The sequence below is a fragment of the Salmo salar genome, chromosome ssa04, assembly GCF_905237065.1.
Source record: "Salmo salar chromosome ssa04, Ssal_v3.1, whole genome shotgun sequence".
NCBI classification, from domain to species: domain Eukaryota; kingdom Metazoa; phylum Chordata; class Actinopteri; order Salmoniformes; family Salmonidae; genus Salmo; species Salmo salar.
This window is the reverse complement of record NC_059445.1, coordinates 2,493,741-2,517,128: the sequence shown is the minus strand read 5'-3', so window position 1 is coordinate 2,517,128 and position 23,388 is coordinate 2,493,741. Positions and strand designations below refer to the sequence as shown.

Sequence of the window (23,388 nt, the reverse complement as noted above, 5' to 3'; positions counted from 1 at the left end):
TAACGGTTGACCAGGGAAATGTCTGTTGTCATGGTAATAGCTGACCAGGGAAATATCTGTGGAATGGTAATGGATACAATATACAAAGTTGATGAGCCTTGGTGATATAGACCGATTCCATTTCAGATGATATGGGACTCCCAATCACGACCGTATGTGAGGCAGCCTGTTTATTGTGGTCTTAAATTACAAACGGTCCTATAAATGACGTAATTATCTAGCAAATAAAACACCTCAATCCAGATTAGATCTGAGGGCGCAAAATGATCCATTCACAAGTAGGCCTTTACCTTGACATAATCAGGACATGACAGGCATAAATAATCACCAGTGCTACAATAACAGATCACACACATTGTGGTTATCAGAAGACAAAATGTATCTCTGAGGCCTTAGTTGGCTTTTAAATATATCCTACATTCTATAACCATTCATCTGATAAGGAAGAAAATGTAAATGATGATAAATCTCTTTGTCAACAGAACTCAAAGAGTTAAAGCTCAGAATACCAGCTTATACATTATTTTTAACATCAAGATCAGGGGAGAGCGCGAACGCAGTCCCCCACTACCAGAAATTATGCAATCTAGATTTCCACATTTGAGAAATTCGCAGGGGTCAGCACAGCCGGAGTGCAATGGCTGAGCCTTGTCCAGGGTGAACCGCCTCCTTGATCACGTTGTCTCTCTTGCCAGGTAAGTATGAGTGGTACACGTTGGTAGAGGGGCACTCATTCCAGGACAAAGGTGTTTGTCTAACGGTTACCACTTGTACTACTGACAATACCACATCATATCGACCAGGGTCTAATAACGTTTACTAATACAGTTGCGGACAAAGCGGTGGAAAAGCGATGCACTTTGTTTTATTATATTATATCGCTGTCTGACTATTTTTCCCATCATGCAACACGGTAGAAATGCTGAAATCACATTCGCGCTCACACAGCCAACCGAAAGACACCAACTATTTCTGGTGTTTTGTAGCGTTCCAGACATTGTAGGAATAGTTTCATCACGCTTGTTTTCTGCTCTCAGTAAAATATGATTCCACCATCGACCACAGGGTGGCATACGACCCCAGATATAAAGGAGAAACAGTCGCCGACTACTGCAAATCAAATCTTATTGGTCACTTTCACGTGATTATCAGACGTTATTGCGAGTATAGCGAAGTGCTTCTAGCTCTGACAGTGCAGTAATATCTAACAAATTACACAACATTTACTCAATACACACAAATCTCAGTAGGAATGAATTTAGACTATATAAATATGGATGAGCGATGTCAGAACTGAACGGACTAAGATACAGTAGAAAAGTCCCACACAGCAAACTTTCCTTAAAAAGACGACTATGCCCGACGGCTAATATACATTCAGTTTTGGTTGAAAGTTGAAAAGACGTCCGTCTACTGCCCGTTTTGGTTGAAAGTGAAAGATGGTGCCGTGTAAACAACACAAAATAAATGATAGGTGTACCAGAGAGTTGATCTGTACTAATGAAATTATTATTTAGGCCATTGTATACTGTAGGATAATTATTCAAGAGAATGCTTGAATGTATTTAAATGCAGGACTAGTAGGCTGTGTGATGAAATGAAGTAATAGTAAGGACTAATTGATGACAGGACAGAAATCTGAACAACACCAGCATAATGACATACTAGAGTCTGCTCTAATGAAGAACAACAAATGGTAAAGCTTTTATTAGGGCTACAGCATAGCAAAATAAAAATAAAACAAGAATTTGAGAACCTGTCATGTTGTGCGGACCGTTAAACATTTTTAGAACTTGCGTGTCAATAGGTTAAAAGGTCATTAAGGTCACATGATCACCTCATTCAAGGTGGGGGCGGCAGGTAGCCTAGTGGTTTGAGTTGTTGGATCGATCCCCGAGCTGACAAGGTAAAAATCTGTCCTTAATAAACGACGACTGTCGTTAATAAATCTAAATTGCCAAGCTCCTAAAACCATTCTTCTCAAAAAGGGACTACACAAATTACCACCATGCAAATTAATAATTGGTTTAGAAGACAAAATAAGAATCTAGCCTATTAAAACAGACAGAGCAGGTCATTTTGATTCTGTGACCTTAGTGACCCTTTCAGCAATGGGAGGGTGTAGTAAAGGCTGTTCTTATGCACAACGCAACTCAGCGTTGCCTGGATACAGACTGTAACCATGTATTGTGTGGTTACGGTACCACAACACCCGGAGGACTTTGTTTTTATGGCTATGACACTCACAGCCATGATAAAATGTCATCATAACACATTGGCTCTCATGTATTATTGCTCAAATATACCATGGCTGTTAGCCAATCAACTTTCAGGGCTCAAACCACCAAGTTATTAATACAAAATATACTACAGAATAATGACATGTTTGTAGGGACCGTTGACAACAGAGTACACAGTTGTGTTTCCTAATCCCCGCTTCGCGTGATGGCCGTTGAAGTTGAACAAGGACATCAGGCCGTTGGTAAAGAGCCTGAAAGTCAAGCACACATAGGAAGTACTTTATGAAATGAACACTTTCAAACTGCTGAGGAGAAAAGGCTCTTGGATTTACTGTCTTTGTTGCAGACAGTTTGTATCACTAACGATACCTTTAAAATGACTTACTTATTGGATCCATTCTAGAGATATGACATACCAACATGACCTTGTTGGCACAGTCCTTTGTGTCCTTACCACCAATTTTGCTTAACCTTGCAATCTGTATCAAGAGACTTTGTTTGAAACACCGGAAGTTATGCAGTAATCATCACTGTCTCAGTATGACTACTTAAAAAAAGATATCTACAGGCATTGCTTATAAGACTGAAATTAACTAATTGTATAGCTTTCGGTCGGTAGTGTGAAAAATGCTGACTAAATCTACAGTGTAAATGAAATGTCAAAATAAATTTCAATTTCCCCATCAGATTCTGTGCATCTACACTTTGGAGCTGCTTGTCTAGTTGCTCAAAGTCTTCCTCCGTCTCCATCCTCTTCACATGGAACTCAGAGTCACAGGGCTCTGCTTTCCCAACACGTTTCACCTCCTCCAATATCTCCACCAATTTAGTTAAGACACACTTCTGAAATTCTGAAAGGAGAACATTTTGTTGACACTGTGGAAATATGGGGTTGTCACACGCAAGACGATCCTGACAGACAAGATTGTGATTGCAAAAATGTTTTGACATTTTACTTGCAATAATACATATAGTTCAACGTTTCAATAATATTCTATATTCTAATGGATTCAGTGTTTAACTTTAACACAAGTTTCAAGTTTGTAGTCAATTTTGAGTCGTTTCCACAAAAATAGTTGGCTTTTTAATTAGTGCATCATTTATACATTAAATATCAGAGAACCAAAAGACACACATTTCGTGGAACAATCATCTTACTGTCAATATTCATGGGAAACAGCTCTGGTCTAGCGGAGGGAATGGGAGGGTGAGAGCTGCCATGCTCTTGGCTCCGTTGGGACTGGCAAGTAGAAGCCCTGGAATAAATCTGCAGAATTCAAAGCCAACTCAGTGTCAACCCAGAGATAAACAGCTAAAAAATATATTTTTGCAAATCTACAAAATACAAAACATATTTTAAGGATAGTTTTAATCTTCAGTTATCAAGTATAATTTCTGCTCATCGTAAGGAAACTAGCGCTGATGAGCGAACGCATCCCCGTCGTGTGCATGTTGTCTGTGTGTGCTCTTTAGTTACTACAGTTGAAGTCGGAAGTTTACATAAACCTTAGCCAAATACATTTAAACTCAGTTTTTCACAATTCCTGATATTTAATCCAAGTAAAAATTCCCTGTCTTAGGTCAGTTAGGATCACCACTTTATTTTAAGAATGTGAAAAGTCAGAATAATAGTTTATTTCGGCTTTTCTTTCTTTCATCACATTCCCAGTGGGTCAGACGTTTACATACACTCAATTAGTATTTGGTAGCATTGCCTTTAAATTGTTTAACTTGGGTCAAACGTTGCGGGTAGCCTTCCACAAGCTTCCCACAATAAGTTGGGTGAATTTTGGCCAATTCCTCCTAATAGAGCTGGTGTAACCGAGTCAGGTTTGTAGGCCTCCTTGCGCGCACACGCTTTTTCAGTTCTGCCCACACATTTTCTATAAGATTGAGGTCAGGGCTTTGTGATTGCCATTCCAATACCTTGACTTTGTTGTCCCTAAGCCGTTTTGCCACAACTTTGGAAGTATGCTTGGGGTCATTGTCCATTTGGAAGACCCATTTGCGACCAAGGTTTAACTTCCTGACATTTCTCCAAAAAGTACGATCTTTGTCCCCATGTGCAGTTGCAAACCGTAGTCTGGCTTTTTTTTTATGGCGGTTTTGGAGCAGTGGCTTCTTTCTTGCTGAGCGGCCTTTCAGGTTATGTCAATATAGGACTCGTTTTACTGTGGATATAGATACTTTGTACCTGTTTCCTCCAGCATCTTCACAAGGTACTGTGCTATTGTTCTGGGATTGATTTGCACTTTTCGCACCAAAGTACGTTCATCTCTAGGAGACAGAACGCATCTCCTTCCTGAGCGGTATGATGGCTGTGTGGTCCCATGGTGTTTATACCTGCGTACTATTGTTTGTACAGATGAACGTGGTACCTTCAGGCGTTTGGAAATTGCTCCCAAGGATGAACCACACTTGTGGAGGTTTACAATTTTGGCTGATTTCTTTTGATTTTCCCATGATGTCAAGCAAAGAGGCACTGGGTTTGAAGGTAGGCCTTGAAATACATCCACAGGTACACCTCCAATTGACTAAAATGATGTCAATTAGCCTATTAGAAGCTTCTAAAGCCATGGCATAATAATTTTCCAAGCTGTTTAAAGGCACATTCAACTTAGTGTATGTAAACTTCTGACCCACTGGAATTGTGATACAGTGAATTATAAGTGGAATAATCTGTTTGTAAACAATTGTTGGAAAAATTACTTGTGTCATGGCACAAAGTAGATGTCCTAACTGACTTGGCAAAACTATAGTTAAGACATTTGTGGAGTGGTTGAAAAACGAGTTTTAATGACTAAAACCTAGGAACACAAGCATTACACTACACCCACAATAACATCTGCTAAAAATGTGAATGCGACCAATAAAATGTGATTTGATTTAAATGGCGCCTGGGTGTGAGAATTCATTATTGAAAAATACATTGAGAAAGGTTGGTAAACCAATACATAGTCATGGTTGGGATCAATTTCATTTAAATTCCAGTCAATTCAGGAAGTAGACTGAAACTCTAATTCCAATTCTCCTCAATGCTTTTCAATTAAGACAATTTTGAATTTGGTTTACTTTCTGACTTGACTGGAATTGAAATGGAAGTGACCCCCACCATCTACATAGTCACTATGAAAATATAGACCTTAATGATATTTTTAGTATATTTTTAGTAAAAGTGAAATATTGTGTTTATTATCTATTGAGTTTTAATCTATGAGTGTCTGTGTGTGTCTCTCTCTCTCTCTCTCGTGTGTTTCTGTCCACGTGATTCTGTCCACGTGATTGTGTGTGTGTGTGTGTGTGTGTGTGTGTGTGTGTGTGTGTGTGTGGAACTCTGTCCAGACACCACTAGACCACTGCCAAGCCAGGAATAATTCTACAGGGACCTGTAGAAACAGCACTTTGACTTTTAACACATTTTGATATGTTACAGCCTTATTAATTATTATTGGTCTTCATGGAGATACAGCACCTTCGGAAAGTATTCAGACCCTTTGACTTTTCCGGAATTTGTAACGTTACAGCCTTAATTAGGGTTAGGGGGCAGTATTGACACGGCTGGATAAAAAACGTACCCGATTTAATCTGGTTACTACTCCTGCCCAGTAACTAGAATATGCATATAATTATTGGCTTTGGATAGAAAACACCCTAAAGTTTCTAAAACTGCTTGAATGGTGTCTGTGAGTATAACAGAACTCCTATGGCAGGCCAAAACCTGAGAAGATTTCAAGCAGGGAGTGGCCTGTCTGAGAAGTAGTGTTTCATCTTGGCTCTTTTTATTGAAGACTCAGGATCTGTGCAATAACGTGACACTTCCTACGTCTTCCATAGGGTCTCAGAGCCCGGGAAAACGTTGAACGATATCGAGGCAGGCTCTGGCTGAAACACTTTATCGCTTTTGGCAAGTGGCCACTCAGAGTACTATGGGCTTAGGCGCGTGCCCGCTTCGACCGAATGCTTTGTTTTCCTTTGTCTGTTTATCTAAACGCAGATTCCCGGTCGGAATATTATCGCTTTTTTATGAGAAAAATTGCATAAAAATGGATTTTAAACAGCGGTTGACATGCTTCGAAGTACGGTAATGGAATATTTAGAATTCTTTTGTCACGAATTGCGCCATGCTCGTCACCCTTATTTAGCCTTTAGGATAGTGTCTAGAACGCACGAACAAAACGCCGCTGTTTGGATATAACGATGGATTATTTTGGACCAAACCAACATTTGTTATTGAAGTAGAAGTCCCGGGAGTGCATTCTGACGAAGACAACAAAGGTAAGAACATTTTTCTTATAGTAAATCTGACTTTGATGAGTGCTAAACCTGCTGGGTGTCTAAATAGCTAGCCCTGTGATGCCGGGCTATCTACTGAGAATATTGCAAAATGTGCTGTCACCGAAAAGCTATTTTAAAATCGGACATATCGAGTGCATAGAGGAGTTCTGTATCTATAATTCTTAAAATAATTGTTCTGCTTTTTGTGAACGTTTATCGTGAGTAATTTAGTAAATTCACCGGCAGTGTTCGGTGGGAATGCTAGTCACATGCTAGTCACATGCTAATGTAAAAAGCTGGTTTTTGATATAAATATGAACTTGATTGAACAAAACATGCATGTATTGTATAACATAATGTCCTAGGGTTGTCATCTGATGAAGATCATCAAAGGTTAGTGCTACATTTAGCTGTGGTTTGGGTTTATGTGACATTATATGCTAGCTTGAAAAATGGGTGTCTGATTATTTCTGGCTCGGTACTCTGCTGACATAATCTAATGTTTTGCTTTCGTTGTAAAGCCTTTTTGAAATCGGACAGTGTGGTTAGATTAACGAGAGGCTTATCTTTAAAATGGTGTAAAATAGTCATATTTTTGAAAAATTGAAGTAATAGCATATCTAAGAATTTGAATAACGCGCCACAGGATTCAACTGGCTGTTGAGCCCATAGAGCTTAATCTTAAACTGTTTTTTTCCTCATCAATCTACAATACCCCATAATGACATCACAATACCCCCATAATGACATCACAATACCCCATAATGACATCACAATACCCCATAATGACAAAGCAAAAATGGGTTTTTAGAAATTTTAGCAAATTTATTTAAAAATAACTACCCAGAAATATCACATTTGCATAAGTTTTCAGACCCTTTACTCAGTACTTTGTTGAAGCACCTTTGGCAGTGATTAGAGCCTCAAGTCTGCTTGGGTATGACGCTACAAGCTTGGCACACCTGTATTTGGGAAGTTTCTCTCATTCTTCTCTGCAGATCCTCTCAAGTTCTGACAGGTTGGACGGGGAGAGTTGCTGCACAGCTATTTTCAGATCTCTCCAGAGAAGTTTGATTGAGTTCAAGTCCAGACTAGTCGGGTACTGCGAATGTGTCTGGGAAACTGGCTCTGAGAATGGTTGTGTTGATATTCAGCCCCTCTCATGAACCTCTAACAGGCCAACGCTGTACAGTGACTTCTGTACAGACTGTAACGTAACAAAATGTGAAAAAAGTCAAGGTGTCTGAATACTTTCCGAATGCACTGTATATATACCACAGCATATCTTTACTGTAATATATTCTACATATATACCACAGCATATCTTTACTGAAATATATTCTACATATATAACACAGCATATCTTTACTGAAAAATATTCTACATATCTACCACAGCATATCTTTACTGTAATATATTCTACATATCTACCACAGCATATCTTTACTGTAATATATTCTACATATATACCACAGCATATCTTTACTGTAATATATTCTACATATATACCACAGCATATCTTTACTGTAATATATTCTACATATATACCACGGCATATCTTTACTGTAATATATTCTACATATCTACCACAGCATATCTTTACTGTAATATATTCTACATATATACCACAGCATATCTTTACTGTAATATATTCTACATATATACCACAGCATATCTTTACTGTAATATATTCTACATATATACCACAGCATATCTTTACTGTAATATATTCTACATATATACCACAGCATAACTTTACTGTAATATATTCTACATATCTACCACAGCATATCTTTACTGTAATATATTCTACATATCTACCACAGCATATCTTTACTGTAATATATTCTACATATCTACCACAGCATATCTTTACTGTAATATATTCTACATACCTACCACAGCATATCTTTACTGTAATATATTCTACATATCTACCACAGCATATCTTTACTGTAATATATTCTACATATCTACCACAGCATATCTTTACTGTAATATATTCTACATATCTACCACAGCATATCTTTACTGTAATATATTCTACATATATACCACAGCATATCTTTACTGTAATATATTCTACATATATACCACAGCATATCTTTACTGTAATATATTCTACATATATACCACAGTATATCTTTACTGTAATATATTCTACATATATATACCACAGCATATCTTTACTTTAATATATTCTACATATTCCACAGCATATATTTACTGTAATATATCTAGTGTAGTCAGTCTGTTAAGGTGAGGTGTTGTAAATGTAGTGTAGTCAGTCTGTTAAGGTGAGGTGTTGTAAATGTAGTGTAGTCAGTCTGTTAAGGTGTTGTACATGGAGTGTAGTCAGTCTGTTAAGGTGAGGTGTTGTAAATGTAGTGTAGTCAGTCTTTTAAGGTGAGTTGCTGTAAATGTAGTGTAGTCAGTCTGTTAAGGTGAGGTGCTGTAAATGTAGTGTAGTCAGTCTGTTAAGGTGAGGTGTTGTAAATGTAGTGTAGTCAGTCTGTTAAGGTGAGGTGCTGTAAATGTAATGTAGTCAGTCTGTTAAGGTGAGGTGCTGTAAATGTAGTGTAGTCAGTCTGTTAAGGTGTTGTAAATGTAGTGTAGTCAGTCTGTTAAGGTGAGGTGCTGTAAATGTAGTGTAGTCAGTCTGTTCAGGTGAGGTGTTGTAAATGTAGTGTAGTCAGTCTGTTATGATGAGGTGTTGTAAATATAGTGTAGTCAGTCTGTTAAGGTGTTGTAAATGTAGTGTAGTCAGTCTGTTAAGGTGAGGTGCTGTAAATGTAATGTAGTCAGTCTGTTAAGGTGAGGTGCTGTAAATGTAGTGTAGTCAGTCTGTTAAGGTGTTGTAAATGTAGTGTAGTCAGTCTGTTAAGGTGTTGTACATGGAGTGTAGTCAGTCTGTTAAGGTGAGGTGTTGTAAATGTAGTGTAGTCAGTCTGTTAAGGTGAGGTGCTGTAAATGTAATGTAGTCAGTCTGTTAAGGTGAGGTGCTGTAAATGTAGTGTAGTCAGTCTGTTAAGGTGTTGTAAATGTAGTGTAGTCAGTCTGTTAAGGTGTTGTACATGGAGTGTAGTCAGTCTGTTAAGGTGAGGTGTTGTAAAATGTAGTGTAGTCAGTCTGTTAAGGTGAGGTGCTGTAAATGTAGTGTAGTAACTCTTTTAAGGTGAGTTGCTGTAAATGTAGTGTAGTCAGTCTGTTAAGGTGAGGTGCTGTAAATGTAGTGTAGTCAGTCTGTTAAGGTGAGGTGTTGTAAATGTAGTGTACTCAGTCTGTTAAGGTGAGGTGCTGTAAATGTAGTGTAGTCAGTCTGTTAAGGTGAGGTGTTGTAAATGTAGTGTAGTCAGTCTGTTAAGGTGAGGTGCTGTAAATGTAATGTAGTCAGTCTGTTAAGGTGAGGTGCTGTAAATGTAGTGTAGTCAGTCTGTTAAGGTGTTGTAAATGTAGTGTAGTCAGTCTGTTAAGGTGAGGTGTTGTAAATGTAGTGTAGTCAGTCTGTTAAGGTGAGGTGCTGTAAATGTAATGTAGTCAGTCTGTTAAGGTGAGGTGCTGTAAATGTAGTGTAGTCAGTCTGTTAAGGTGTTGTAAATGTAGTGTAGTCAGTCTGTTAAGGTGAGGTGTTGTAAATGTAGTGTAGTCAGTCTGTTGAGGTGTGGTGCTGTAAATGTAGTGTAGTCAGTCTGTTAAGGTGAGGTGTTGTAAATGTAGTGTAGTCAGTCTGTTAAGGTGAGTTGCTGTAAATGTAGTGTAGTCAGTCTGTTAAGGTGTTGTAAATGTAGTGTAGTCAGTCTGTTAAGGTGAGGTGTTGTAAATGTAGTGTAGTCAGTCTGTTAAGGTGAGGTGCTGTAAATGTAATGTAGTCAGTCTGTTAAGGTGAGGTGCTGTAAATGTAGTGTAGTCAGTCTGTTAAGGTGTTGTAAATGTAGTGTAGTCAGTCTGTTAAGGTGAGGTGCTGTAAATGTAGTGTAGTCAGTCTGTTAAGGTGAGGTGTTGTAAATGTAGTGTAGTCAGTCTGTTATGATGAGGTGTTGTAAATATAGTGTAGTCAGTCTGTTAAGGTGAGGTGCTGTAAATGTAGTGTAGTCAGTCTGTTAAGGTGAGGTGTTGTAAATGTAGTGTAGTCAGTCTGTTAAGGTGAGGTGTTGTAAATGTAGTGTAGTCAGTCTGTTAAGGTGAGGTGTTGTAAATGTAGTGTAGTCAGTCTGTTAAGGTGTTGTATATGTAGTCAGTCTGTTGAGGTGCGGTGCTGTAAATGTAGTGTAGTCAGTCTGTTAAGGTGAGGTGTTGTAAATGTAGTGTAGTCAGTCTGTTAAGGTGAGGTGCTGTAAATGTAGTGTAGTCAGTCTGTTAAGGTGAGGTGTTGTAAATGTATTGTAGTCAGTCTGTTAAGGTGAGTTGCTGTAAATGTAGTGTAGTCAGTCTGTTAAGGTGTTGTAAATGTAGTGTAGTCAGTCTGTTATGGTGAGGTGTTGTAAATGTAGTGTAGTCAGTCTGTTAAGGTGAGGTGCTGTAAATGTAATGTAGTCAGTCTGTTAAGGTGAGGTGCTGTAAATGTAATGTAGTCAGTCTGTTAAGGTGAGGTGCTGTAAATGTAGTGTAGTCAGTCTGTTAAGGTGAGGTGTTGTAAATGTAGTGTAGTCAGTCTGTTGAGGTGTGGTGCTGTAAATGTAGTGTAGTCAGTCTGTTAAGGTGAGGTGTTGTAAATGTAGTGTAGTCAGTCTGTTAAGGTGAGTTGCTGTAAATGTAGTGTAGTCAGTCTGTTAAGGTGAGGTGCTGTAAATGTAATGTAGTCAGTCTGTTAAGGTGAGGTGCTGTAAATGTAGTGTAGTCAGTCTGTTAAGGTGTTGTAAATGTAGTGTAGTCAGTCTGTTAAGGTGAGGTGCTGTAAATGTAGTGTAGTCAGTGTTAAGGTGAGGTGTTGTAAATGTAGTGTAGTCAGTCTGTTATGATGAGGTGTTGTAAATATAGTGTAGTCAGTCTGTTAAGGTGAGGTGCTGTAAATGTAGTGTAGTCAGTCTGTTAAGGTGAGGTGTTGTAAATGTAGTGTAGTCAGTCTGTTAAGATGAGGTGTGTGTGTGTGTGTGTGTGTGTGTGTGTGTGTGTGTGTGTGAGTGTGTGTGTGTGTGTGTGTGTGTGTGTGTGTGTGTGTGTGTGTGTTAGTGAGAGAGACAGATCCTATGTCAATAATCTATAAGGTCCTATGTTGCTACACAGTGTATTGAGTACGTACTCTCAAATGACACCCTTTTCCCTATATAGTGCACTACTTTAGTCCAGAGCCCTATGGTACCCTTTTCCCTATATAGTGCACTACTTTTACAGTATATCCCTGATACCTCTCTACCTTCCTCTCTCCTCCCTCCCTCTCTCCTCCTTCCACCCCTCCACCTCTCTCCCTCTATCCTCCTTCCACCTCTCCCTCTCTCTTCCTTCCACCTCTCCCTCTCTTCCTTCTACCTCTCCCTCTCTTCCCTCTCTCCACCTCTCCCTCTCTCCCTCCACCTCTCCCTCCTTCCCTCCCTCACTCCACCTATCCCTCTCTCCCTCCCCTCTCTCCACCTCTCCCTCCTCCCCTCTCTCCACCCCCCCTTTCTCCGCCCTCTCTCCTCTCTCCCTCCTCCCCTCTCTCCCTCCACCTCTATCCCTCTCTCCCACCCTCTCTCCACCTCTGCCTCCTCCCCTCTCTCCACACCCTCTCTCCTCCCTCCACCTCTCTCCTCCCTCCACCCCCCCTTTCTCTCCTCCCCTCTCTCCACCTATCCCTCTCTCCCTCCTCCCCTCTACCTCTACCTCCTCCCCTCTACCTCTCCCTCCTCCCCTCTCCACTTCATGTCCCAACACAGAAAGTCCGTGTTTAAGGAACAAGAGGAAGAAATGGACTTTACAGGTAGAAGACAAAAACATCAGAGGTTTGTAACGTTCTTTATAATTTAATGTAGAAAAGTGTTGTGGAGAAGTTAGGCTTTCATAGAGACACATGATTTATGGGAAACACACCTGAAGAATTGTAAAGTTAATACAATACTGATTTCAACTTTACAAAATTATAAGTTTAGTCTTATTTACATTGGTGTTGATTGATATTGATTAGCCTAATCAATATGATCCAATGTGATGTTATAGGCTACAGAGATATGAGGTAGAGTATTATTGGTAAAGGCGACTGACAGCACATTATCGTGATTATTATCCGCATGACGAAACTGCGTTAGAAGACGTGCATTGGAATTATGTAAAGCTGTCACTATAGAAACACTCTGTGTCGTCAAGTCAGTCAGGTAAATGTTACGAGCAACAATGGTCATAGAAACTATTTAAATGTAGGGCTAAATCAAAGGTGAAAATGCTTTCCTGCGACACGGATCAGGAAGGTGGTGGTCCGTCTTGCTCACTGCTGTGCGCTCGATATAAGTTGGCCGGCGCACCATTGCGTAATGTTACCCACTGGTTTAATCGTTGTCAGAACACCTTTCTTCTGAATACAAGCCCCGGTACAACGGGCGAGAGAAACTGATCGCACCTCATGTTAACTCAAGCAGTGCATGGGTGTATTCACTAAGGGCATTATTCCAACGCCTTTTTTATACACGCCTTTCCTACGCACTTCTCATTAGTTTATATTCAGACTTACCTTATTAATAACGGGCTTTGCAGGCCTGGCTCCCTCGCGTGCGCTGAATAAATGTAATTTAACCGCTGAAAACACCCACTTACCGGCCAAGAGGTTTTCTGGTGGAGTTTTCATTCAACAGCGTTTTTACACAAAATATATTGATAAATAATAAATACAGCAGTTTGATTCATCCTGAAAGTTGTCATATTCAAGTTGAATCCATGAAACATTGGAAGGTGTAAAAAAGTATACAATCGGGGTTGAATAGGGAGGGGTCCTATACATCTACCCTAATTCTCACTAATCATGGAACTGTATAACAACGGTCCAGTCGTCGTGAACCGAGCACCGGGCTACAGGTTTAACCTGCTCCGTGGGGTCTGAGATCCATAACGATTCAAACAGGCCCACATTCTAATGCTAACGACACTCAGGAACAACTTACACTGACTTGACAGAGGAAAGAAAGGTGAACAGAATGGAATGATGCAAAATGTAAGATACAATTTGAAGAAAACGAACACTCAAGTGACAGTTATAAATGTATGTGGGTATTCCTGACCGTGGTTCTCGATAGTGGATGATATTTAATAACATGATACAAATTGTAAAATAAAACGGAGAAAAGCCCGGACATAGCCTATAATTAAAACATTCTGAAGCATACATCAACTTGGCAGGTTAAAGCGCGGGTGTTTAAAATTGCATCCACACCAATTATGAGGGCACACCAGTAGCGGTGCGGGGGTAAAATCGCTGTTAATTCACGTCTTTCAACCGTGAGATAGACTATGGGCCTAAAGGCCGAGACAAGAAGAAGACACAGTGGCAGAATAAATTCAACCACCACAAAACCGGAAAGCAACATCTTTCCGGTTAAATCCACACAGCATATTACATGTAACAGACATGACCTACAGACCTACAGACATGACCTACAGCATGGTCAAGCAAGGTCGTGTGTCTGACATTTTCTGACTACTAAACAACTATTGATTTAGAACCACAGAGAGTTACTGCACGTTGTAAAGAATGGTTCATGGTACTGATGTCTGTGCGTGTTCATACATGTAGAAAAAACATGTTGACTCACCCTACTTGTAGAGAAACACCAATGACATCCTCCTCTCTGTCATGTTGACAAAACGGTCTACCACTCTGTTATACAGTACACAGTCTATCACTCTGTTATACAGTACACGGTCTATCACTCTGTTATACAGTACACGGTCTATCACTCTGTTATACAGTACACTGTCTATCACTCTGTTATACAGTACACGGTCTATCACTCTGTTATACAGTTGTCATGAAGTTGGCCTGTGGGTAAGGTTTATGACCCCCCCATAAATACCTTTCTCCCTTCCCTCTCTCTCTGACTCTACTGAAGGACTCTTGAATAGCCTTTGTTAAACATAGAGAGTCTGGGAACATCAAACAAGTGGGGGGAAAGGAACCATATTTCGGTAATAGAATCAGTTGAAAATATGCGTTGGTACTTAATGTATATGATATCTGTTCGGGTTGTCATCTAAGACATTATGACTGATGACAGGACGACATAAACTGTATCTGGGAAAGTCAACACATTGTAGTTATCAGATTCACATGGAATTGTTGTGCAAATTAAATGTTTGAATATGAAACTATTGGTGATGAGATTAAATGTAATTTTAGCTTCCAAATGAGAGAATTGGGTTTTCATAAGGTTAGAGCCCTGCTCAATCAGTGGCCCGCCCCTGTGAAGAGACATGGGTTATAAACTATGAAACACACCCTTCTCCCCCTCCACTATATAAGCCCTTGACGAAAATGTAACCTCCTGTTTTGAGGACGATAGGACGACGGTCCATACGTTAAAAGGGACTAACATGTCAACTACAGAACTAAGCCAACCTCAGCGTGAGCTTTGGTTATGAATGGTATGAACTTTGAACTCTTATTCACTAAAGAAGTGAGACCTCCTAGCCGTTGAGTTAGCAGCGGCCGCTGTAAACGTGGGCTAGGAAAGAACAGATGACATATCCAGTCTAACACACAACGAAGATACTACAACGTATCCAATTTACCACCAGGGACATTCTTCCGAGGACAGGAAGATCTCTGTTGGCCAACACGGCCAGCATCTACGACCAACCTACGGAAGCGCAGCTCAGAGTAAATGTTTATTGCATTTTCCTTTTCCAAATGGGCGGTAATTTAGAATGCATAAGATACTGTATTTACGATAGCACAGCTTCTCCCTTTGTTCCTCAGTCTTCCCGCTCTTTCATTCAAGCCCAACCCCCTCTCTTTGTGTAACAAGCCATCATACAGGTTCCGTCCACCAGGGATGTTCTCTGTATGACATAATTAGCATTTTATGTATATATAATTCTGTGTGATTAGTTAGGTATTTAGTAAATAAATAATTAAACCCAATTTTGTATCGCTGATTCAACTTGTTAGCCAGGGTTCGTGAAGATAACCAAGAATTTACACATTTCAGATGAGACTGAAATAAGGTGACGATTAATATTGACTGCTATTGATGTAAAATATTACTAGGTCTTTCAGAGATTATGCGGAAGATAACAGCTCTATAAACACTCTTTCGTGGTGCCCCGACTTTCTAGTTAATTACATTTACATGATTAGCTCAATCAGGTAATATTAATTACAGAGAAAGGATTTTATAGAATAGCATGTCATGCTTTCTCCTGTGAGATACATTCCGCCTCTTGTGAATTGAAGGACAATTATGAAGCACAGAGAGACGAAAGATACATTCTTTTATGTATAAAAAAAAAAATTGTTGGTCAATTTTTTGGGGGGGAAGCCTGGCTTCGGTTGGTATAGAATAAATATCTCTCAGCTATGTTAACGGTCTGTAAAGTCTACTTGGTGAATGTTATAATGTCTACTACCGTCTGTCAATCTAAACTGTAACGTCTTTTTAGTTGTGTGTACCCCAGGTAGACTAGCTGTTGTTATGGAGTCAGAGGATCCAACCAGGTAGACTAGCTGTTGTTATGGAGTCAGGGGATCCAACCAGGTAGACTAGCTGTTGTTATGGAGTCAGGGGATTCAACCAGGTAGACTAGCTGTTGTTATGGAGTCAGGGGGATCAACCAGGTAGACTAGCTGTTGTTATGGAGTCAGTTGATCCAACCAGGTAGACTAGCTGTTGTTATGTAGTCAAAGGATCCAACCAGGTAGACTAGCTGTTGTTATGGAGTCAGAGGATCCAACCAGGTAGACTAGCTGTTGTTATGGAGTCAGAGGATCCAACCAGGTAGACTAGCTGTTGTTATGGAGTCAGGGGATCCAACCAGGTAGACTAGCTGTTGTTATGGAGTCAGGGGATCCAACCAGGTAGACTAGCTGTTGTTATGGAGTCAGGGGATCCAACCAGGTAGACTAGCTGTTGTTATGGAGTCAGGGGATCCAACCAGGTAGACTAGCTGTTGTTATGGAGTCAGGGGATCCAACCAGGTAGACTAGCTGTTGTTATGGAGACAGGGGATCCAACCAGGTAGACTAGCTGTTGTTATGGAGACAGGGGATCCAACCAGGTAGACTAGCTGTTGTTATGGAGTCAGAGGATCCAACCAGGTAGACTAGCTGTTGTTATGGAGTCAGCTAATGGGGATCCAACCAGGTAGACTAGCTGTTGTTATGGAGTCAGCTAATGGGGATCCAACCAGGTAGACTAGCTGTTGTTATGGAGTCAGGGGATCCAACCAGGTAGACTAGCTGTTGTTATGGAGTCAGGGGAGCCAACCAGGTAGACTAGCTGTTGTTATGGAGTCAGGGGATCCAACCAGGTAGACTAGCTGTTGTTATGGAGTCAGAGGATCCAACCAGGTAGACTAGCTGTTGTTATGGAGTCAGGGGATCCAACCAGGTAGACTAGCTGTTGTTATGGAGTCAGGGGATCCAACCAGGTAGACTAGCTGTTGTTATGGAGACAGGGGATCCAACCAGGTAGACTAGCTGTTGTTATGGAGTCAGGGGATCCAACCAGGTAGACTAGCTGTTGTTATGGAGTCAGGGGATCCAACCAGGTAGACTAGCTGTTGTTATGGAGTCAGGGGATCCAATCAGGTAGAATAGCTGTTGTTATGGAGTCAGGGGATCCAACCAGGTAGACTAGCTGTTGTTATGGAGTCAGCTAATGGGGATCCAACCAGGTAGACTAGCTGTTGTTATGGAGTCAGGGGATCCAATCAGGTAGACTAGCTGTTGTTATGGAGTCAGGGGATCCAATCAGGTAGACTAGCTGTTGTTATGGAGTCAGGGGATCCAACCAGGTAGACTAGCTGTTGTTATGGAGTCAGGGGATCCAACCAGGTAGACTAGCTGTTGTTATGGAGACAGCCAATGGTGATCCAGGTCAAAGTAATAACAGATTGGACTGTTTAAATGCAACATGAAGTCTCTGTTTGAACTCTGACCTCAGACAGTAAAAGTGTTGTCATTGTTAATTGTTCTTCAACAATGTTCAGAAATATTGACCATTCTGTTATTTCTTATTGTAGCTGAGTGAGCTGTGACTTACATCTAAAATGAGTCTCTCTGGGGAGAGAGAGGAGGGACCACTGCCTCTAAAATGAGTCTCTCTGGGGAGAGAGAGGAGGAGACCACTGCCTCTAAAATGAGTCTCTCTGGGGAGAGAGAGGAGGAGACCACTGCCTCTAAAATGAGTCTCTCTGGGGAGAGAGAGGAGGGGACCACTGCCTCTAAATCGAGTCTCTCTGGGGAGAGCGAGGAGGGAACCACTGCCTCTAAAATGACTCAAGACACCAGTTCTAAGAGGTAAGCGATTAATTGTAAATATATACAGTTCTCTTAAAGCTAGATTCCTTAACGGTGAAACCATCTGTTTGGGATGTTACAACAACAAAGATGTTACTACAAACAACAAACACAGTTTTTTCCCCTCGGACATCGTTGCACACGCTGCCAGACGCTCTTCTCCCTCCGGTGTCAACAAATCACTGTTAATCAGATATGAGGAGTTAGAGAGTTAAATTTGGTAAACTCTGAATCAGTAGTGGTGCGTGGGTAAAATCACTGGGGAAGCCAAGCCTCCCCCAAAAAGCCATATTAAAACCCATGTGTTGTGATCATTTTGTTGTTTGCTCTATAACCTGTTAGTTCATATGCCTTGACACCGTGATATATAGGACTAAAGGCTGAGACAATAAGACACAGTGATATATAGGACTAAAGGCTGAGACAATAAGACACCGTGATATATAGGACTAAAGGCCTAGACAATAAGACACCGTGATATATAGGACTAAAGGCCTAGACAATAAGACACCGTGATATATAGGACTAAAGGCCTAGACAATAAGACACCGTGATATATAGGACTAAAGGCCTAGACAATAAGACACAGTGATATATAGGACTAAAGGCTGAGACAATAAGACACTGTGATATATAGGACTAAAGGCCTAGACAATAAGACACCGTGATATATAGGACTAAAGGCTGAGACAATAAGACACTGTGATATATAGGACTAAAGGCTGAGACAATAAGAAGACACAGTGGAATAAATTCAACCACACCTTTGTTTTATCACAAAACCGGATAGAAACCTCTGTCCAGTGAAGTCCACAAAGCATATTGTATTTAAGTAGAAAGATAATGTTGACTCACCCTACTTGTAAAGAAACACAAATGCCATCCTCCTGTCTTTCATGTTGACAAAACAGTCTATCACTCTGACACACAGTACCCACTTTTATGAATGAATGGTTGGATCAGAATGGCCGTTATAATCATTAGCCATTACAGAGAATTAAGTAAAACCACAAGTCCAAATCCCTATCTCCATCCATGGCTAATTTAGGAAAGGGCAAGATTTACCTAGCTGGCAAGCAAGCCACAACGAGGTGCAACAATTCAAGTTCTTCTGTCAATGAAATATGCTCTCAATGGGATTTGATAGGAGTGACGGCAAATCCAAACTGGCTTCCCCTTGACACTGTTTTTTGTGTGCCAGGACCATTCACAGTTAAGCTCACTCAGTTTAGCTCAACGCTGATTGGCAAATTTTTGTATACTTTTTGTGTCAAGGAATGCCAGATGCTCTCTGGCTTCCCTTGTCTTCAATGCTACAGAGTACACAGTGGCAGAATACCTGACCAGCGTGACTGACCCAAAATTAAGGAAAGCTTTGACTATGTACAGACTCAGTGAGCATAGCCTTGCTATTGAGAGGCCACCATAGGCAGACCTGGCTCTTAACAGAAGACAGACTATGTGCACACTGCCCAATAAATGAGGTGGAAACTTCGCTGCACTTCCTAACCTCCTGCCAAATGTATGACCATATTAGAGACACATATTTCCCTCAGATTACAAAGACCCACAAAGAATTAAAAAACAAATCAAATTTTGATGAACTTCCATATCTACTGGGTGAAATACCACAGTGTGCCATCACAGCAGCACGATTTGTGACCTGTTGCTACAAGAAAAGGGCAACCAGTGAAGAACAAACACCATTGTAAATACAACCCATATTTATGTTTATTTATTTTCCCTTTTGTACTTTAACCATTTGTACATCGTTATAACACTGTACATTGCCATAATATAACATTTAACATGTATATTCCTTTGAAACGTGTGAGTGTAATGTTTACTGTCAATTTTTATTGATTATTTCACTTTTGTTTATTATTTATTTCACTTGCTTTGGCAATGTAAACATATGTTTCCCATGCCAATAAAGCCCCTTGAATTGAATAGATGTCCTACATGTATAGAGACAGAGGGGGCGCTGTTTTGCTCACTCAGATGCTTTCTCCTCTGAGATACATTCAGCCTCTTGTGAATTGAAGGAACATTATGAAACGCAGAGAGACGAAAGATGAATGGTTTTATTTTTTGTATTTTTTTTCTATTGGTCTATTTTTTGGGGGAAGCCTGGCTTCCCTTGGCATCCATGCATACACGCCACTGCCCCGAGTTCAACTCGGGATACCCAGTACCACTAGGCGGCAGCGTAGTCTAGTGGTTAGAGTGTTGGACTAATAACCGAAAGGTTGCAAGATTGAATCCCTGAGCTGACAAGGTACAAATCTGTTGTTCTGCCCCTGAACAAGGCACTTAACCCACTGTTCCTAGGCCGTCATTGAAAATAAGAATTTGTTCTTAACTGACTTGCCTAGTTAAACAAAGTTAAAATGCCAGAAAAGTGTAATCTTTTAGCCAGGTACATTTCTATGGCAATGAATCCTTCAGAACTAACCTAAGTGTTATACTACGAAGCAAGCTACATCTACTCAGGCATTTATAAAGCTAGCCAGCTTCCGTTCCGTTAGCCAGCTTCCGTTAGCCAGCTTCCGTTAGCCAGCTTCCGTTAGCCAGCTTCCGTTAGCCAGCTTCCGTTAGCGTCACATTCCAGATCAGGCTTCATCCATACTAGGACGGTGGAAATTGCTCACCCGCCTGCTGCTATTAAAGCCAATTTCTGCTTGATCTGGCAATGTGGTGTACGGTTCGGAGGATCAGCCAGAAGAGGACTGGCCACCCCTCATAGCCTGGTTCCTCTCTAGGTGTCTTCCTAGGTTCTGGCCTTTCTAGGGAGTTTTCCTAGCCACCGTGCTTCTACACCTGCATTGCTTGCTGTTTGGGGTTTTAAGCTGGGTTTCTGTACAGCACTTTGAGATATCAGCTGATGTATGAAGGGCTTTATAAATACATTTGATTTGATTTGCTCAGTTTAGCAACTGTGGAGCCTCCATAGGCTTGGAGGCCAAATTGAACTTTGTACGGCGATGCCATGCGCCTCCCATAGCTCCGTATAGCTCCGCATTGACATGATTGGTTGATGGTAGGTGGGGGTGGGAGATTTCTTCCTGCTCAACACCTCTGCTCTACTCATGAGCAGGCTTTTGACTGCTCGTGAATGAGGCACATTGCTAGTCGAACACCGAACACTTCGTTGAGATAATGCTGAAATATCAAATCCATGAGGCAGTAACACATTTTCATTTGTGCCGAAATCAAAATCAAAGAAAAGTTATCTAGCAAATTCAGCAGGCTATGTTGTGAAATAGGTTTTTTAGCAGTTCCGCCTTTTTTATTACTTACCGTTAATGCTGACTTTGGTGTGCTTATGAATGTAAAGCATCCTATCTGTTTAACAGCTTGTTGCGTTGCGGCTGTAGACATATCATCCATAGAAGGTTCTGGTAGGCCGTCATTGTAAATAAGAATTTGTTCTTAACTGACTTGCCTAGTTAAATAAAGATTAAATACAAAAATAAAGGCTCAGCATGGTCAATCTGACGTCTGCATTGGCCGTGCAGCATTTTACGGTGATACGGCCTATGCAGAAGTCAGGGCGTTCATACTTCCTGTTCTTCGAGGAGCAGTGCAGAGCTGTTGTCAAGGAAGTGAGTTTGTGTTTATACAGGACCTCCCGCCCCACCTACCGTCAAGCAATCATGTCAATGCAGAGCTATATGATTAATATAATCTTTAAATCAGTCATCTTCCTCAAATGAAGGGGAGGATGACCCAATCTGTGTGAGAGGAAGGGTATCTGATTTCATTGGTCCTCAACTAGTGGCTCAGACACTTCATTCAGGATAAGTGGAGTTAGCCCTGAGTTAACCTGCCTAAATGAAGAGTTCGGGGTTCGACTAGCCATGTGCGACACACAGTTATAAGCCTACTAGACTTAGCAGCGGGCGTATACACCATCACTGTATGGACGAAGCCGGACCTGGAATGTGAACCTAACTGAAGCTGGCTAGCTAACTGAAGCTGGCTAGCTAACTGAAGCTGGCTAGCTAACTGAAGCTGGCTAGCTAACTGAAGCTGGCTAGCTAACTGAAGCTGGCTAGCTGCTAACTGAAGCTGGCTAGCTGCTAACTGAAGATGGCTAGCTGCTAACTGAAGATGGCTAGCTGCTAACTGAAGATGGCTAGCTGCTAACTGAAGATGGCTAGCTGCTAACTGAAGATGGCTAGCTGCTAACTGAAGATGGCTAGCTGCTAACTGAAGATGGCTAGCTGCTAACTGAAGATGGCTAGCTGCTAACTGAAGATGGCTAGCTGCTAACTGAAGATGGCTAGCTGCTAACTGAAGATGGCTAGCTTTATAAAAGACACAGTAGAAACCACTCAGTGCTGCTGTTTTCCCAAAATGCGGATTCACTTAAAAATTAAACATCAGGAATTATACAGTAGAAGGTCCATTATACAGTTGTTAAAATGAAGTAGATGAGGTATTGATGTGATATTGATGAGGTGATCTGTCTCCCCTGTTTTGTTCAGTGTCCAGAAGCCCAGTTCAGAGTCACCTACAACCAGCCTGTTATCAATGAAGAGTGATCAGCCACCTGCTTTCAGCCAGGAACCATTACCAGATGACAATAAGGAAGTGGAGAGTTTGGACAGTGAGGATGTATTAAAGATCACACACAACCTTCTGGACAGAAGAAGTAAGACTGTGTTTCATACAATATTACAAAGTATGGTTCACACTGTTGGATTCGACATTTTGAACATTGAGATATTAAATAAATGATAGAGAAGAAGCATAGAATATCTGTAGAAAGACAGATAGCTGTGGAATGTGTTGGGGGACGGGAGCAGAGCACCGTGTTGATACAGGGGAGACAGATGGACATCTGTGGATAAGATGAAGGAGGTGTTGAGGTCAGGAGGTGAGGACAGATTCTCTTAAGAGAGTAATAAGGGTTTGGTTTCCTGTTTCTCTTCCTGTAGAACCATAAGATGAAAGGATTGAAGAAGAGTGTTTTTATTTTACCTTTATTTAACTAGGCAAGTCAGTTAAGAACAAATTCTTATTTTCAATGACGGCCTAGGAACAGTGGGTTAACTGCCTTGTTCAGGGGCGGGAACGACAGATTTTTACCTTGTCAGCTCAGGGATTCAATCTTGCAACCTTTCGGTTACTAGTCCAATGCTCTAACCACTAGGCTACCCTGCCGTTTTAAGAGGGATATAAATATCTGGATGGGACAAATGTTGGGTTGTCTGAATTACAGCTGTACAGAACCTTTGGGAAGAATTAAACTTGGTTACAGGTTCTCTAGTGTGCGTGGGTTATTTACTCTGAAAAATAAGAACGTAACACACACACTTAACTGATTAGTCCCAACTCTCATTGTTTTCCCTACAGGTCAAACTCTGCTGACAGTCCAACAAGACATCAAGGCTAAACTGAAACACAAGTATCAACACATATCTGAAGGAATTGGACACCATGGAAACC

The 23,388-nt window shown here is 40.8% G+C and overlaps 1 non-coding gene across 1 annotated transcript; it reads right to left on the bottom strand.

Annotated features, from left to right (window-relative positions):
- Window positions 1-539: 539 nt before the first annotated feature.
- On the bottom strand, window positions 540-703 carry LOC123742617 (U1 spliceosomal RNA). The gene has a single exon (XR_006769770.1). It is a non-coding gene; the product is annotated as a U1 spliceosomal RNA (small nuclear RNA).
- Window positions 704-23,388: the final 22,685 nt, after the last annotated feature.